Raw genomic sequence first — 17,416 nt, 5'->3', positions numbered from 1 at the left:
ATGACAGCACTGAAGTTTATGACAGCTTCTTGCAAAATCAGTGATAAACACTAAATACTTGGTTAAACAATTTGAAAAAATATCTAATTGCAAGTTTTGTGGCAGATATTGCAATTTAATTTACAACATATTTGTGGTTAAATACATTCTCATGATTGTACTAAGATACTTTTACTTAAATAGCAATGTCAATGCAGGACCTACATGTGTAACAGAATATTTTTAAAGTGTGATTTTAGTACTTTTATTTAACCCTCCTGTTGTCCTTCGGGTCAAATTGGCCCGTTTTAAAAATGTGGAAAGATATATATATATATATATATATATATATATATATATATTCACAGTGAAAACTTCCACATTTTCAAAATATTTTAGAAATTTTAGAACATTTTTTGGTGGAAAAAAACAAATTAAAAAAAGGTTTAAGAACATTCATTAAAAAAAACAACCAAAATCCAGTGAATTTCGCTGTCAAATTTGGGGATTTTTTATTTACAAAAATCAAACTTTTGAGAGAAACTTTTCAGGAATTTTCTTCCTAAAGATTTTACAAATTTTTTATAAATTTTGGGAAATTTTTTTCTGAATTTTTGGATTTTTTTCAGACAAGGCAACAACATTTTTTGGTAAGGACAACATGAGGGTTAAAAAATCTGAGTTTCTGTTTGTCAAGGTACAAAAAGCAGTTAATAATTATATGAATTTGTATAGTTACTACTTTAACAGTTACCTGACTGTACATAAATTTGAATAAAGATGCTAACATAGACAGGTAGGTTTGTTGTAGGAAGTGAGTCTCTGCAGGTGTGTAAGAGTGAAGTAGCAGCATGTGGCTACAGTCACAGTAAAGTGTTGCTATAAGTTACTTTAGACAGCTGTAATGATATGCAGAATAGTCACTGAAAGTCTGTGCGTTGCATTCACTGTCACTGAAGACAAATAAAGAATCCTGGTTCAATGTAATGTTGTTACAGTCACATCTGGGCTTTCAGAAACCCTGTTCTGGATTTTGTGAATCAAAATTAAATTGAGAGCTCAGAGACACTTCTCAAACAAGAAAGAAAACTCCACAAAATCTAAGAAAAAAATGCGGCCAGAAAGCATAAAGACAAAACATTAAAGGCGTACTTGCTCTATCTGAGTGCTAGTCATGAACGAATACTATGGACAACTGGGGCTGTATTTTTGAACAAAAAGACAGCTTGCAATCAGCTGATTCCAACTATCAAATGCCTGGTTACTGGACCAAATTATGAAATTTTGAGCTTATGTGCATTTGTGTATGTGCCTGCACATTTATGTGTGTGAACAGGGGACCAGCAAAAAGCCTGTAATTACACAAGGTCCTATTCTCCCTGAGCAGATGATAGGGGCATCCATCTATTGACTACAAAGCCGGTCTCACAGACAACATGGCAGAAGTTTACATACTGTGTTCAAACACACACATGCACATACATGCACAGATGTGTTTGGTTACACCACACAAAAGACGTTGATAAAAGACAACCCAGACATATCTGGACCTTCCTCTGACCGTGCCCAAGCTAAATCTACTTAACTTCATAACAATCTAACTGACGCAGTGAATTCTTAACATCGAGAGGCTGAAGCTCAAAGTGCTTCTCACAAATACAGACACAAATACACTCAGCCACCATCAAACGATACGCTTTGCTGAAAGCAGAAAGAAAGCATTATGTGTGTGTGTGTGTGTGTGTGTGTGTGTGTGTGTGTGTGTGTGTGTGTGTGTGTGTGTGTGTGTGTGTGTGTGTGTGTGTGTGTGTGTGTGTGTGTGTGTGTGTGTGTGTGAGAAGCCAGCAGGAGAAATGACTCAGAAAGACGCCGGTCCCTCTCCTTCTCCCCAGGGTCGCTAAGGGTGTGTCACCTCCTCACTAAGCTTATTAGTCTAATTAGTTGCTTTGAGATTTGTGAAAATGATTAATGAAGGGAAAACTAAACGGCTGCTGAAAGACATCTGCTTGCACGAGGAGAAGTTACTCACTCTACGGTCATCTACATTTGACAGTATAGTCACAATGTACAGAGTCAAACATTTAGATCTGATGCAGTCTGTCCATATCTACTTCTCATAAAATGGACCTGATGCAGGTTGAGTGAATTTTCACATCACTTGTTAGGTGTGCAACTAAGTGCATACTTTTGAGAACAGACTCACAAAATGTGTAGTGCTGTACATGTGAAGTAGTAGAAACGTTTGCTGTCCTCCAGCCTAGTTTGTTTGAAGCAGCCAGACACTGGCAGTCATGTTCTATACAATGAAGCATTCAGCTCTACAAGTTGTCCAGCTCCACTCCAGCCCGTTTTAGGTTCCTGTAGTAGCACAGGAACACTTCAGAATCTATACGACTTTTCAGTCTCAACACTGAAACTCGCTATCTTTCAGGTTCTCTGATAGCTTGCATGCATTGTAGAGGATGGTGAGAGGCTAGACAGAGGTCTACCAAGAGCCAAGGAGCCAGAACACTGACCACTCAGAGGAAGTGGATGTTGATTGTCTTGATAGAATGGCACATTTAAAGGTCCTGTACTTAATTAATGGTAAAAGAACAGTCCGTTCTTATAGTCCTGTTGGATGTGGAAAGAATGTGCATCAGTGAAGACCTGAGTGACTTTAATAAAAAGGAAAGGGTTGTGGCCTGATACCTTGGAGATGGTTAATGCTCTTCCTCAGCAGTGGTCAGAACCTACTGACTGTGGTTAGAGGAGGGACAAACTATGAACTGCTGTCAGGGTGTTGAACACATGCTGGAACAAATCTTTTGGGAAACATTTTACACTCCAGCATGGAGGGGTTTGAGGTATGGCGTAAAGATGAAAACACAACTTCCTTCTTCCTAAAGAGAAAGTCAATGGATCATGTATTAAGGAGAACTGGATGCTCATTCAAATAGAGAATCCAGTTCATTTCTTAGACAGTTGGTCAATGGCACATGATCAGAAAGTGTCCACCATGTTTTAGCAGACTTTCACCTGCTTGTGTGTTTTCATCTCAGAAAACAATGCTGCTCGCTATCCCATAGCGGCTCCATTTCCAGTGGTAATGTGAGGGCAAAATGCTTTTCAGGCCAATATGTCTGACACAGTGACCGTGGAGTTGTAGTAATGTGGTTTACCTGCTACACCAAAATCAGCGCAGAACCCAACACCGTTTGTGGGGGCTTGTGTTAGACATGTCCCGACACTCTGCAATTTGTATGTTTCTGCCAAAGCTTCCCAAACATTTAGCTCAGTGTAAAAAAGCAGCACATATTTACCTTTACTGAGGATGGACGTAGCATCATAAATTCTGTCAATTAAACTGTGATAATCAGAATTCTGTGGCAAATACTGGTGTGGCCATACTTTAGACATATCTATGTTGGTGCCTCCAAATTGCCCCTAAAATTTAATTAGGTGGAATATCTAAATAGGGTACAGAGGTCCATTTTCAGCAACCATCACTCCTGTGTTCTAATGCTACATTGTTAGCTAACGGTTTTGAAAGGCTCATTGATGATTAGAAAATCCTTGTGCAGTTATATTAGCACATGAATAGAAGTGCAAGTTGTCGTGGAAAACATGAAACTGTCTGGGAGACCCCAAACTTTTGAGCAGTAGTGTATATATATATTTTTTTTTAACAGCAGCCTCGGTGTCTCTACTTTCAACATCTAATATCAATTGAGTTACACCCATCTTCCATAAAGTGATTACCTCAAAGATGACATCATTGCTGTCTTTCCCCCCCAAAGCTGAGTTATGTTAGCATTTTCAAACAACCTCACGGTTAATTTTCCACTTTGGGTGACGCTTTTTTGCTTTCTTTTCCAACTAGCGTAAATAGTTTTCATTTCCCCCACCCCTCTCTGGCCTGGAGCTGAGGCTGCCATCTGTTCTGCAAATAGTTTTGTCTCTTTCCCCTCTCTCTCACTCTCAGACTGAGGTCAGCTACATAACAGCTCTGTTCTGTGACAAGGGTGACGGAGTAAGTGATGGTAATTTACTTGTTAAGTGGGGACAGGAAATAGATCAGTCACGCTGATGCCTTCGCCCTTTTGATCTAACCATGCTGGACCTGGTGTTCTGGGAGCCCCTCCACACCCATGCTCAGGTCTGGTAGAGGTCTATAAGAGTTAAAAAATATACTGTGCGCATGTGTGACTATGTTCATCCAAAATGAGAAGCAGAAACTAAGGCACAATGATTTTCTTTGTGTCACTGCCTTGATGCATGGCCTTAAAATTCAACAGGAAAGAAAATTGCTCAAACTTTATGGGCGACTATAACCTTGTATGTGGCTGGGACAGATGTTCACTGAATTCAGAAGCAGGTAACAGCGGAAAGATATGACATCGATATATGAGGTATTGAATTCCACATCATCTTCGTCACTGCTGGCCCTCAGAGTTCAGATTAGCTCTGATAACACTGTCTGTTGAGAATCTATGGGCCTCACTAATCCACTTGGCTCTTAGCTTTCCACAACCCAGCAATAACATTATAGAAACCCTATCTTATTAAAAATCCTAGTCACAGTAATGCACTGAATGTTCTTACAGTTCATGTGATGTATTCCTCACACGGCAAACAACCACGAGCACATACAAAAAGCAGCTCTGAGGAGGATACTGCAGTGTTGTGGGTGTTGTTTGCTATCTTACTGAGTACATTACCAGTTCGACTGTTTTAGGCTTGGCCAGTATCATGTGAGGTATATTGAAGTATACTGAGGGACTTAGAAAGCCCAAAGGTGCTATCCTCAAGAGTGTCAAAATCCTACACTACTTTTACAATTAAAGGCTGTTGAAAAATCAAAAGGAAATCTGAATCAGTCACGAACATAGACTAAATACAAAAGATGGATGTAGCCTCCAAGACTGAAAAATCGTGATGCAATTGCCTTAAACCTGCATTTTTTCTAACAGACTAAAAGTCACAACCCCATCTAATTATATAGAAGTCTATAAGAAAATAACCTTAAGTCTCATTTGTTATTCCAGCAAAGCTTTTTCGAATGAGTTGTTGGTCTCAATCACTAGTTTGAAGTGTCCTTCAATACAGCCGGATGTTCACTGTAGAAATTAAAATCCCATTTACAGCAAAACACATGATAAAGCAGGGTTTGCTTTAGAATGAGGTTACCAGTGATTGACAGGTTGTTATTGTACCTGTGTGTGTAGTTTACTCAAGTTCTCAGTAAGATCCACCCTGTACTTGTTACATCTGTTTTCAAAAGAGCAAGATGGCAATGGACAAACGTATGGATTCACAACAATTATCCACAAACCAACGGGTGTTATCAAGGTGATGGCATACACCTTTTACATAGAGTCAATGGTCATGACATAGGCACGGTGGAAACGTGCAATCAAAGAGGGAGCTGCTGGCTGGGGTACAAGACTCTTTATTCAGGAATTTGGCTTTTGATCTGATGATAGAAATGATTCAGCTAACAGGGACAAAGCTGTGTGCACTCTTCAGTACTAGAAAGTTGTGTTAAATCCATCTGCTATCTACTACCTTTCAAGCCTGTCAGGCACAGTTTTTGAAGATGGACAAAGTCAGCTAGTGGACCAAATCATATCTGATTGGTTAGGATTTAAATACCTCCAATCTGAGTCTGAATTTATGCATCTATCCTTCCATTATCTATACGCCACTTAATCCTCATTAGGGTTGTGGGGGGACTGCAGTCTATCCCAGTTGACTTAGGGTGAAGACAGGAGACACCCTGGACAGGTCACCAGTCTATCACAGGGCTGCACATAGAGACAAACAATCACACTCACATTCACACCTACAGACAGTTTACAATCATCAGTTAGCCTCAGCATGTTTTTGGACTCTGGGAAGAAGCTGGAAAATCTGGAGAAACCCATGTACAGGGAAACATGCAAATTCCATGCAGAAAGATCCCAGGACCAGGCCATGACGCAATCCAGGGATCTTCTAGCTGTGAGGCGACAGTGCTAACCACTGAACCATTGCGCAGCCCTTGAATTTATGTAAATAACTAGAATGAAATGGAACAACAAGAGCCTTGAACCTGCCAGTCAGATGTTTTTGTCTGTGTGGAGTTTACATGTTCTCCTTGTGCCTGCATGGGTTTTCTCCAACAATAAGTGATTCTAAATTGTTTGGTTAAAATATGCTATAGACGTGAGCGTGAGTGTGCATGGTTGCCGGCCTTTCTATGTTGGCTCTGTAATGGACTTGCTACCCGTCCACAGTGGTCCCAATCGCTCACTGAAAGTCAGCTAGGATAAGCTCCAAGCCCCAACAAGAATACAGCAGGATATAGAATAATAGCTAGTGGTTGGATGGATCACAAGAGATCATTGAACATGTAACACGGGGTAACAAGATTATAACTTGGAAAATGTATTTTTACTACGACTTAAGGAGGTCTTCAGCTGCCTTTGTCCATATAAAGTATGAACAAAAAAGTGGGCAGAAAAAACGGCAACAAGCATCCATGGAAATGAATTGGACAGGACACATCAGCCACAACTGCAAATAAATCAAAATAACCACAGCCTCACAGGAAGGAATTCTTCAGCATGAACAAAGTATCACGCTCATGAATGAAGTTAAAAGTGAGTCTGATTATCAGGTAGAAATTTTTCCATGATAGTTTTTGACTAGTGCTCCATAAGCACCCCTCTTGTTCTTTGTCTCGTAATACTTTTGTTATGGCAGCATCCTGGCCTTCTCCTGACTTCTTTGCATATTTTGTTATTTCCTCAGCACCTCATAGCCTCCAGGTGTGTGTTGAATCTCTGGCTCAGCCATGCATTCTTTGCATTTCTCTGCAGCGGCTTGTTCCTATCTTAAAAACCAGCGAAGCCTTTCTTTACAAAAAGGAAAACCATTAAAATGAGCAAGAGGAAGCTACAACATACACCTTATCAAGAAAAATCAGCTTCTCCTGTTGACAATGAGACTGAACAACCCTAGGAAATATTGAGTGACGCTACTACCTGCAGTAGGCCATTAGCTCTCGCTGCAGGAAATCATTCCGTTGTTGGGTAACTAATTCAGAGAGCTCATATCTGCAGCTGTGGTTAAGTAGGGTGAGCACTGACAGGAACCAGACACAATACCCAGCGACTGTCACATCTTAATTGACTTGACTTCCCCAATGCCCTGTGAACTGAAATGTCAGACACATTGCTCAACATTTGCTGTGCCTCTCCTTTCACTTCATAACACATGCATTCAGCACACAGACCTCAAGCGTCCGCGCTGATGGACACAATAATGAGCTATAATGGACTTGGCCACAAGGCAATGAGCAGCAAATCATTTGAGTCAGCAAGTTGCCAGGTGTTCTTCTAGCCATCCCACATGGAGAAAAGATGTTTGTGGGAGGGGAGGAGGGAAGGAGAGAGCGCCATTAGCCTTGTGCTTTTTTTGGTAAGACGTTGCCATGTGTAAAAGACCTAAGCGGATGAGGAAGAAATACTATTCGCTTCATACTCTCTACAACTATTTCACTATCTAGAGCCACCCTCTAGGAGCCTGAGAGTCAAAGCATCAGTCAGAAGTGGTCTGGTGCAATGCTTTAGCTTTGTACTCAACCCAAACCCAACTGATGGACCTAAGAAAGGCATACTGCATGAATGAATGATAAAACATTTAGGACTGAATCTGTAAATGATATAACAACAAAAATCTCTAACAATGTCATGAACCAGCAGTATATCAAAGCACATTAGTAGGAGCCAGCATTCTGTATCGCCTCCATTTATAATGAGGGCGAACACAAGATTTGTAAACATATCTCCTTTGGACACCAGACACCCACATTTCCACCACTAAAGTACATTATCAATTAGAGTTCCTTTGTCAGCAGAGTATTTGCTCATTTGAAAACCAAGCTAATACTCATTTAGGAATACTTAAATGCTGCTTATAGTGTGATACAACAAAAAGTGAACCAGTCTTGTGATCACTGACCTTTAACTTCTTTGTGTACTTTTTGTAATGTGCTTTTATTGTGACCTACTATCCTTTTTTTGTGACCTATTGTCCTTTTATTGTGACCTGTTGTCTTATGTTTTACTCTATGTTTCACTGCTATGTTTTTTGTTTCTTTACCTGCCTAGGGACTGCGGATGCAAATTAGCATTGCTGTTATAATCCGGCATATTTATGTCTATTGCTGTCTAAATAGACACTCAATGTGCACTGTCCCTACTGAATAAATAAATAAACAGACCAAAAAATCTGTCATATTCTCATGCAAACCCAGTAATAATCAACAAGTTTGAGGATTTAGAAACTTTAAATAACAAGAGTTCTGGCATGTAAAATGAAGAAGAATATTTCTGTAAAACATTGTGGACCAAACTGCACTGTGATAGCGGGAAACATGGCATCAGAACTAAGTGAAAGAGTCAGACTGCTATTCTGAACAAAGCGGGGCTTTCTTAATATCAAGTCATAGCTATCTAAAACATCACAGTGGATCAAACCTAAAGTAAAACATGCTGCTGGGAATTCAAGTCTGGGGATGTTTGCAAAACTGGAGTTGAACACCTGCAGCAAATCGTCTCCACTCTGACCGGGGAGGAGCAGCACTCCATTCTTCAGAGACCTACTTCACCTTCTGGTTTGCATCTTTGTGGAGAAGGATTCATGCTGCAGCTGGATAATGAACACAGACACATCAAAGCTTTGACTTGAAGACCAAAGAACACTAAGGAGTGCTGACTGTCATGGACTTTCCTCCACAGGCAAATTTACAGTCAAAACACAAAAGCTAGTGGAATTCACTAGCAAAAAAGTATTTCACTTTGCTAATGCTGTCATTTTACAGTGGCGTTACAGAGCAGAGCTTTTTCATGCTTTGGCAGAGTACACACACCAACTTGCAGAAAGCATGTTTTATTTTGGACTATTATGAAGATACCCTGAAAGTTAATGCTGACCTCTTATCGCTACCGTTTGTCATTTTTGAGCTAAAAATGAGAAATTCTTAAATGGATTTATGTGCTAGAGCTGCACAAAACTGGAAACTGTTGAAACTGCAATACACTGCTTTTCTGCACTCTACAGTGCAATGTGAAAAATACAGGGATTGATGTTTGAAGACAAAGATGACGTGAATAATGTGTGAAAAGAATGAAGCAGTCTGTCTGCAGTGACTTTGGAGATCTAGTAAACATTTTCTCCATCAAAACATAAAAATAAAAAGCTAAATAATGACCTTTTACTTGAAAGTGTAAACATTTTAAACCTTTTTTCATATGGTTTAGCTCTGGTAAAGGCATCCAGAATAGTGTATTTTCGATGGCATGTAGATCTGGCTTTGCATTTATTATACAGTTTTGTCAAAACAAACATGGCAACGGAGGACAACGATCGGCTGGGGCCTTCCTGCCCCACACTCCATTCCAGAAGGTGGCGGTAATGCACCTAAAAGTTGCGTGCCAACTGCCATTAAACAAAAAGAAGAAGAAGAAGAAGGACAACAATCGTGTAGATGCTGCTATTAAGTCAGTTTTAGCTGAATCTCCTATCACTTCTTTGAAGGAAGAACAACGAGAGGCGCTTTGCGCATTTCTGGATGGTAAAGATGTTTGTGCTTTTTTACCTACGGGTTTTGGTAAGAGTTTAATCTACCAATTGGCTCCGCTCGTTGTGAAGATCCCGCGATTGGCTAAAAACAAACCTGTCAGAGGCGGGACATACTGTTGCATTGTCCAATCCGTGCCTCTTTCCTCCCAACGGATTTACATGGAGCGGTCCCAGATTGATATTGTGGAGTACTATCAAGTACTACACAATTATTAATCTGGCTATTGCCAGGTTATAGGGCTGCAGCATAATGGCTAAAATTACAATGACGAATATTTTGATTGAGATCACAATTAATTTCTTCGATTATTCGGTGACTTTAGAGGCAAATCATTTTACTGCACTTTTCATTTAAAAAACAGAGCACTGCGACCCTTTTCAATCCAGTGTACAAATGTACATCAAATTAAGACTTAAAATAAGCTTTAGTGGGCATACAGGTAGCTCAGTTGGTTAAGCAGGTAATCTGATGAAGCCTCCTGGGTTTGATTCCGGACCACGGCCCTTTGCTACAGGTCTTTCCATCATTCTTCTCCCTACTTTCCTGTCTGCCTCTCAGCTACTAATAAAGCCAAAAAAAAAAAACATTAAAAATTATAACAATATTTACCTGAATTCAGTACATGTCCTCAAAGTAAAATATGCAAAGAACTGTTCCCAAAACATCTCACTTGTTCCTGTTTTCGAGAGGCACTGTAATTTGTCTATGTTCCCTAAATGCCTCCCTCTCAGACTACAGTAGATGCAAACTGAGCAGTCGTGCACGGAGAAGCCTCTAGTCTGAAAACTAGTGATTTTATCTTCTGTGAGCAGGGGTTTCTGAGTGTGAATTTCAGCATTACAGTCGATTATGTTCATTTAATTGTTGTAAGCCAAAATGGGGATGGGCGATATGGCCAAAAAATAGAATCTCGATTTTTTGTAGTCATCTTGGACGATTACGATTTTAATAGATTTTTGTTGTTTCTTTGAGGTCTGTTTGCTATGGCTAGTGCTAGCCATGCCGCACTCCCGTAGCTGCGGGCACTCTTCCCATTCTTTAGGATGCCTCTGCTGGAGGTGCTAAAAGAGGTTAGTTGTGCTGCTACTCTTCGTTTTCACATTACTTTTGCAAACCTTGCACATGACTGTAGTTTGCTCTGTGTCAGTCTTGCCAAAGCCGAACCACTTCCATATAATCGATGTAACGTGAGGCTCTTTTCTCGCGACCAACTCTTGCCGCACTCCCGTAGCTGCGGGCACTCTTCCCATTCTTTAGGATGCCTCTGCTGGAGGTGCTAAAAGAGGTTAGTTGTGCTGCTACTCTTCGTTTTCACATTACTTTGCAAACCTTGCACATGACTGTAGTTTGCTCTGTGTCAGTCTTGCCAAAGCCGAACCACTTCCATATAATCGATGTAACGTGAGGCTCTTTTCTCGCGACCAACTCTTTGTCTGCTGTTCTGTCCGCCATGACGGGGATGTGAGTATTTTGGCGGAAGGAGGTGAGAGGCGGAAGCAAACACCAGTGCACAAGTCGTGAAAGGCAGAAGAAAATCTGTATTGTTATATAATTAAGCTCGCCTCGATTTTACGATTTGGCAAATTTTCAAATCGTAAGGTTTTAAAAAGGCGAATTAATCGAATTAATTCGATTTATCGCCCAGCCCTAAGCCAAAATCTGGATTAGTATTTGATGTAGCACCACAACTAAAGTTTCATTTTTGCAATAAAATCTTCCTTTTCACCGTTTGTCTCATGTTCATTTCACACATGTGGTGCGTTCATGTCAACAAACTGTGTCTCTTGTAAATGAAGCAAAACATTCTATTAAAAAGAAATGAGTGTATCCAAGAAGCCTTACATCAGAGTAAATGATGTTCTGTCAAAGACTTCTCTTATAGATTAGTCATGGAAATGAGTGACACTGGGCAAGTTTCATTATTTAAATTCATACCCTTTAAACATGTTGAAGTCCACACACCACTCTTCATGCTCATGTTTTCCAGCTTTCCTGAAGGAAGATAAACAACTGAGCAACTAAATAAAGCTGCAGAGCTATTTTTGTCAGTGACACAACCATGGTATGGTCACCTAAAGTGGATGTGACAAAGCGCTAGTCTGCCCCGCAATTCAATAATCTGCCGACATTTGACTTCATCCAGTCTGGACGAGTGGATAGAATGTCTCCTGATCGTTTCTCCTGAATCAGAAGAGTTTTGTATGGCTGAATCACATGTTGTCAACTATGACTGCCAAGGAAAGAGGCAAACAGAAACAGTGTTCTGCATCAACAAGTAAACGTCCAACCTACATCTGTGTCCATTTCTGTTATTTATTGGGGTCAGGGAAGAACACAAGGAACATTCCTGACTGACGGCCATTAATAACACCGGGTTACAAGTCTGAAGTAATAACAACGTAAACCATATACAGAGGGACAAATAGATTCTAGCTATATCTGTAAATAGCTGGGTCTTTTCTGTGCTCTGGTATAGAACGAGTGATTTAACAGGCTGCTGGAAACACTGCAAGAGTGAAATTTCGACTGCTTCTTCTGTGTTCTTCAACATTAAAAGAAAGTCTGTCATGGTTAGGTCCACAGAGGATGTGGGGGTTGAAGTGACAACATGAAAGAACCCTTTATGCACGGCGACTAAATCTGACCTGTGGCCAGAACCAGAACAAAATCAGGTCAGTTGTTCAGTCACTTGTTTATAGTGAGGGAGATCTGTTTGAAGTCACCACAGAATATTAATAATGATACAATTGTTACATGTTTTACAGACTGTTTATGCAAGAATCTGTTTACCTTTGTTGAATACAGAACAGGTCTAAATTCTTATGCTCAATAATGTAGTTATAGATGCAGTACTGGCTAGATTGGAGGCGATGTTACCTCTATTGCCATCTTGTACATATTAAGGTGGATATGGTGGCTGAAAAAAAATCATTAGCAACTAAAGTCAGGGTGACAAAATGAAAAAGGTGGAATTTAACTGCATAGGCACAGTGCATGCATGCTAGAGTTATCTTGTAGTTTTAAAAAGGCAGTGTTTGGACACATTTTGTGTTTGACAGCTAGATAACTAGCTTGGAAAGATAAATGTAAAGGATTTTTGTGAATACTTTGTAAGCTATCACCCAGAGACTAACTTGAGTGACCAAATCACATTGTTACATTTTACAAAACTTCAGACATTTATGCAAAGAACAAGAAAAACTCAGCTCACAGTCTATTTGACTTCAAATGCCCTGCACCTACATATCATTTTACATAATTACGCAACGAGAGACTGTTGGTGATAATATTAGAAGCAACACAGTGGACCCTCCAACTGAGTAAAGAATTAAAATCAAATGTAATCATGAGTCTCCCAAAGATTTCCACCCTTAAAAGTGGATCAACTGTGAGTATTAAAAGAGGTATGCACGTCTAAAAAAACACACACACACACTCTGCAGGAGGTGCTGAATCACTAGCAAAACATTTTAAACTCTGTTAAAAATAAATCTGTATATCGTATTTCTCAATCACTACTGACCAACAGATAGGAGGAAATCTATGGCTCAGTGTCTATCTCATTTGCAATATTGAAAAAATAATAGCTCTAGTATAACTATCACTTACCACCTGAAATACTATAATACTATAATACTATTTTCCTTCGAGGCAGATATATTGGCCCAAAAAGAAAATACAGCTTTGTTCACTGAATCCCATAGAACTGACTGTGGTATGTAGCAGTGGGAAGCATAGATGACAGACTGTCCATGCCAGAGACCCTGAGGAATGTCCCCTATTGGTCGTTGTCCAGAGAGTTTGTGCAATGTTTCCTGTGCATGTATAAACAAAAGGAGTTTCTCCACCCATGCTGCATATCTTCAAGTGTCCAGCTGATATTGGCAGTTCACATGCACTAAAAAACATTTCACACCAAGAAGAAAAGCTGAAGTGTATCTTCAGAGGTGATGAGGAAAGACTTGCATGATTGTCCTCCTTATTTTGCTACCTGAGAGTGGCACTAGATAAGAGGCAACATCAACCAAACCACACAGGCTGCATCCTATGAGCAGCTGTTGATCAAATCAAATTTATTTATGAAGCACTTTAAAACAACCAGAGTTGACCAAGGTACTGTACAGAAGCGTAAAAACATGATCAAAAGATAAAACATTAAAACTAAGATAAAAACAATAGAATTGGATAAAAATATAATAGAACTAAAAGCAAAATACACAATAAAAACATGAACAATAAATAAATAGGCTAAACAGACCGGACTGCCCATCCCAGATAAAATATACGTGCACATGAAAACAACAAACCTACGTGAAGTGCCAAAGAAAAGAGGTGGGTTGATGCATGATTTTGTCGCAGTAGCTTGTGTGCAAAGTTGACCTTAGGGTGACACTAGAGGAAAGCCAATGAGGTCATTCAGATATCAGGATTTCTCCTTCATGGACCAGAGAAAATTCCATGGAATTACAACTACTGTCATTTACAATATCAAGCCATTGAATGAACTGACGTTATGAAGTCACAGTAGGAGGAGTAAAGTCAAGATAACCTCAAAATGACTAGAATTTATCTTCTGGGAACCATGCATGGCTTGTCAGATTGTATAGCATTTGCACTAAAGTCCGACTGAAATATGTGAACTCAAAGAACACTATCTTTTCAGAGAGCATTTTTGGAGTTTAGACAGTAACAGGCCACCATGATAAGATTTCTGGGGCAGTTACTGGCTTCTGACACACATTCACACTCTCAAGACCAACCAGGATTGCTTAGGACAGCATTCCTATTGCCAAGTGGCTGGTAAATATGTAATGTTGATGCAAAAGTCATGTACATGGTCCAAAGAAATTCAGCAGATGGACTCATGTACTTTATACTTCATTCTCAATAATAATTACCTGATCATTGATTGAAAATGCTGTCATGACTGTTTAAGGTTTGCATCCCTAATGGCAGCACTTAGCTCACTAGTAACAGTGGGTCCCAAAGCCCTGTGATGATGGTCACTATTTTATCAAACACAATGCACCACCTGTCACGATGAATCTTCTATCTAATGGCTCCTCTGCTATACAATACATCACAGTGAAGATGACATACCTAGAGTATAATTTAAAATGAAAAGGCTAGCAAAGCCAGACAGTGTGAGAGCTACAGAACATATAGGAACTCCTGGAGCTAACCAGAGATCACAACAGTTTTCCCACTAGGAACTCAAAAGGACACAGCACTGGAGAAAAGCAGTTTACTTCTTAAATGAGTTGGCAAGACCCAGCAAATAAGAAAATGATCTGCCCAGTGTTTCTGGGCCAAGAGGTATAATCCATTTCAAATCAGTTTCTTTTTCACTCTGAGACATGTGCTCTCTCGCCAGTAGGACAGTATAATAACAGTCTTCTCATGACTTGACAGGCACCAATTGAAAAAAATAAAACGTCTAGACACTGGGCCTCATTCATGAAATGCATGTTTGTGCAGGTTTCACGTATAAGTACATATTAACCAGATCACGGGATTCATTAATGTTTTCGTATTTATAAAACATTAGTGTAAAAAAAAAAATGTGTGTGCAGTCGAAACTGCTTGAGAACAGATTTACAGCCATGAGAAAACAAGCACAAGTGACCATGAAGTACAACATACAAATGTTGGCTGGCTATCGCAGTCAGCAACCAAGGTAATTTCTTGTTTTTTTAGTATCACCTCTTAATATATAACCAAGCGTTAAATCTAGCAAAAGATTTAGACGAGGATAGTGTTACATTTGCTTAACCACCTCGAAATTGCCTCAAATCTCATAGCTGGCCAATCCCAGTGTGAAATAGCTGTGAATGTCAATAGACCGTTTCAGAAAGTTACATCAAATGGTACACCCCCAACACCAGCTGGATTCAACACTATCCTACCATCCAACATGCAGTTCAGATGCAGCAGAAGAGTGTTCTCAAGCTGTTTCGTACTGGATGATGGAGATGGTGTAAAGATTTTAAGGGATTTAACTGTGACAAATGTTAGATATTAGAAATAAGTAAATTGTGTAGCATAAATGAAACAAACAAAGCAAACCTATTCACTAAAAACTGCCATGGTCTTGAGTTTGAGTTGAGTGTGTCTGCATCCGAGTCCACTCCTGATTTTCCCCTGACAAAAAATTTTTAAAAAAATTGCCACCCCCATCAGAATGGTTTTGATGCTGGCCCCCAAAATCCCAACTTCAACCGAGTCCCACACAAAAGCATCATCTTCCCTTTAGAAGCATTACCTCAATGATCTTTTTTCTATGAATCATTACGGTCTCAGTCTCTAAATTCAGGGTCTCTTATTAGTGAGTTGGGGGTCATTTTGAAAAATATTGCTTTGTTTCTGATTTGAAGGATTATGGAAGTGCTCTGAAGTCTGTAGTGTGACAGATGATTGGCTCCCCCAAGCTCCTGAAATCACCCTGCCTTCAACTTCTGGAGAGTCCAGTTAAAGTTTAAAGGTTCCCACAGTTGTACAGTGTGTGAGGTTGAAAAGTTACACTAAGGAGACTCTTAGAAGTTTAATGACTGCGCTTGATTATGGTATATGTGTTGTTAGCATATTACAGGTAAAGCAGTTAACTTTAGTCAGTGTGTGGTTGATGCTTCCAGTAAGTGGTGTATGCTCCAAACAGAAAATGTGGCACCCAATTACTTGGTGCAACTCTGGGCTATAAACTGACTACTGTACAAACCAATGTGTGGAATGACAACTTCCTATGTCTAGCTCTATATTTGATCAATTAACTCCAAGTGCAGCAGAACAGTCGAAAATAGCAACAGCAAATAACTTCAGTTCTATGAGCAAGTGGGAACTAGGAAAAAGAAGTTACAGTGTCGTGAAAAAGTATTTGCCACTATAGAGAAATGTTCTAGTTTTGCATATTTGTCACACTTAAATGTTTCATATCATCAAACTAATTTTAATTTAAGACAAAGATAACCCAAGAAAGCACAAAATGCAGTTTTTCGATTATGATTTTATTTTTTGAAGAAAAAATGCTGCCCAGCATATCTTACCCTATGTGAAAAAATAATTGTCCCCTTAGCTATCAATCTGCCAAATGATCAAATTCATTTGGCAGGTGGATTCAGTTTCACCAGTCACATCCACATAGGATTCATGCCAGGCTTGTTGAATCTAAACATCACTAAATAGAACCTGTCTGCCACTGTGAAGCAGCGAAAGGGCCTCAAAAAACAGCACGTTCTAAAAGATTCAAGAGCAGATGATAAAACGTCACTGACATCTATCAGTCTGGACAGTGTTATAAAGTCATTGCTTAGGCTGTGGGACTCCAGAGAACCACAGTGAGATACATTATCCACAAATGGGGAAAACACGGAACAGTGGTGAACCTTCCCAGAAGCGGTCAGCCTACCAACATTTCTCCAAGAGTGCCTCGATATCCAATCCAGCAGGTTACAATAGAGCCCAGATAAACATTGAAAGAGCTACAGACTTCACTGTATTCAGTTAAGGTCTGTCTACATGTTTCCACAAAAAGGAAGAAATTGGGAGAAAATGGATCCATGACAGAGTTGCAAGGTACAAACCACTACTGACCAAAAAGAACATAAAGGTTTGTCTGGTATTTGCAAATAAATACCTCGATGAGGCCCAAAACTTTTGGGATTACATCCTGTGAACTGATGAGTCTGGTGTAAAGCTCAGACTGCATTCTACAAGAAGAACATGATACAGTGAAACATGGTGCTGGTAGTGTGATGGTTTGGAGCTGATTTGCTTCCACAGGACCTGGACAACTTGTCAAAACTGATGGAGCCATGAATTCTGCTCATCACA

General features: G+C 39.7%; 1 protein-coding gene across 4 annotated transcripts in view; it reads right to left on the bottom strand.

Moving 5' to 3' along the window:
- ltbp1 (latent transforming growth factor beta binding protein 1) overlaps positions 1-17,416 on the bottom strand; it is a 176,225-nt gene that overhangs the window by 147,766 nt on the left and 11,043 nt on the right. The window lies entirely within an intron of this gene.

Source organism: Acanthochromis polyacanthus, chromosome 15 (genome assembly GCF_021347895.1).
Source record: "Acanthochromis polyacanthus isolate Apoly-LR-REF ecotype Palm Island chromosome 15, KAUST_Apoly_ChrSc, whole genome shotgun sequence".
In the NCBI taxonomy this organism is placed as follows: Eukaryota; Metazoa; Chordata; class Actinopteri; family Pomacentridae; genus Acanthochromis; species Acanthochromis polyacanthus.
The sequence above is the reverse complement of the archived record's forward strand: the minus strand, read 5'-3'. Positions and strand labels throughout refer to the sequence as shown.